General features: G+C 36.1%; 1 non-coding gene across 1 annotated transcript; it reads right to left on the reverse strand.

Annotated features, from left to right (window-relative positions):
* Nucleotides 1-397: 397 nt before the first annotated feature.
* LOC139879165 (small nucleolar RNA R71) lies at nucleotides 398-504 on the reverse strand. Its single transcript, XR_011770017.1, has one exon. It is a non-coding gene; the product is annotated as a small nucleolar RNA R71 (small nucleolar RNA).
* Between the last annotated feature and the right edge of the window lie 1,370 nt (nucleotides 505-1,874).

The following is a 1,874-nucleotide window of genomic DNA, read 5'->3' on the forward strand; positions in this document are numbered from 1 at the left end:
AACAAATTCAATTATGGAGAATCTGGAACCTTTAAGTATGGAAGACCGAATGAGAGCTAAACGCACTGGCCAAGGTCACGCAATTACTCATCCTGACATTAATGCGCCAGATTATGAAATTAAAGGACAAATTCTACATATGGTGACTAATCAATGCCAATTTAGTGGTGCGCCGAAGGAAGATCCAAATGAACATTTTCGTACCTTTAATAGGATCTGCACAGTATTTAAAATCCGAGAAGTTGAGGATGAACAGATATATCTCATGTTATTTCCCTGGACTTTAAAGGGAGAAGCCAAAGATTGGTTGGAATCGTTACCTGAAGGGTCGATTGATACATGGGACGTTTTAGTTGAAAAATTTCTTAAACAATTCTTTCCGGCATCTAAAGCCGTGAGACTTCAAGGAGAAATTGTTACGTTCACACAAAAGCCAAATGAAACACTATATGAAGCATGGACCAGATTTGGAAAGTTATTGAGAGGATGTCCGCAACATGGTTTAGACACCTGTCAAATAGTACAAATATTCTACCAAGGATGCGACATCACTACAAGAAAAGACATCGATATAGCAGCTGGTGGTTCTATTATGAAGAAAACCGAAACTGATGCTTATAAAATTATTGATAACACTGCTTCCCACTCACATGAGTGGCACCAAGAAAAAGATATCGTTAGATCATCTAAAGCAGCTAGAGCCAATTCTAGCCATGACTTAGATTCCATTTCCGCAAAGATAGATGCTGTCGAGAGACGAATGGAAAAGATGACTAAGGATATACATTCAATACGAATTAGTTGTGAGCAGTGTGGAGGACCACATTTGACAAAAGATTGTCTCAGTATTGAACTAACAATGGAACAAAGAGAGAATATTTCATACATAAACCAAAGGCCTGAAAATAATTATCAGAATAATTATCAACCGCCAAGACCAATTTACAATCAAAACCAGAATTATAACCAAAATGTTCCATACAACAACCAACAAGGTCCTAGCAATCAACAAGTATCCAACAATACTTACAACCAACAAAGACCTAATTTTCAAAACAAACCACCACAACCCGATGATAAAAAGCCAAATTTAGAAGATATGATGACAAAGCTAGTTGAAACTCGAACGTAGTTTTTCACATCTCAGAAACAAACCAATGAACAAAATGCTCAAGCATTTAGAAATCAACAAGCTTCTATTCAAAATCTGGAACAAGAAGTAAGTAACCTAGCAAGGTTAATAGGTGAAAGAAAACCGAGAAGTTTACCTAGTGATATAAATGCTAACTCCCGGAATGAAACAGCTAAAGCCATTACCACAAGAAGTAGTACAACACTTAAACCACCTGAAATACCTGTAATTTCTGATGACGCTATTCCTACTCCGCAAGAACCACAACCTGAACAAGATAAGGAAAAAGAACCGGTAGTTGAAAAGGTTAATGAAGATAACACAGTTAAAGCTAAACCTTATATTAAACCATACCAACCACCACTTCCTTACCCGAGTAAAATGAAAAAAGAAAAACTTGAAGCCGAGCAATCCAAATTCTTGGATATGTTTAAACAGATAAATGTAAATCTTCCTTTCATTGATGTAATTTCAGGAATGCCTAGATATGCTAAATTCTTGAAAGATCTAATCACAAATAGAAAGAAAATGGAAGAACTCTCGGCTGTTACTATGAATGCTAATTGTTCAGCAGTGCTGTTGAATAAGATACCAGAAAAATTATCTGATCCAGGAAGTTTCACAATTCCATGTTTTCTGGGTAGTCTTAGTTCAATAGAAGCATTGTCAGACTTAGGTGCTAGTATAAATTTAATGCCGTATTCACTATACACTAAACTAGACCTTGGAGAATTGAAACCAA

The sequence above is a fragment of the Rutidosis leptorrhynchoides genome, chromosome 11, assembly GCF_046630445.1.
Source record: "Rutidosis leptorrhynchoides isolate AG116_Rl617_1_P2 chromosome 11, CSIRO_AGI_Rlap_v1, whole genome shotgun sequence".
Taxonomy (NCBI): domain Eukaryota; kingdom Viridiplantae; phylum Streptophyta; class Magnoliopsida; order Asterales; family Asteraceae; genus Rutidosis; species Rutidosis leptorrhynchoides.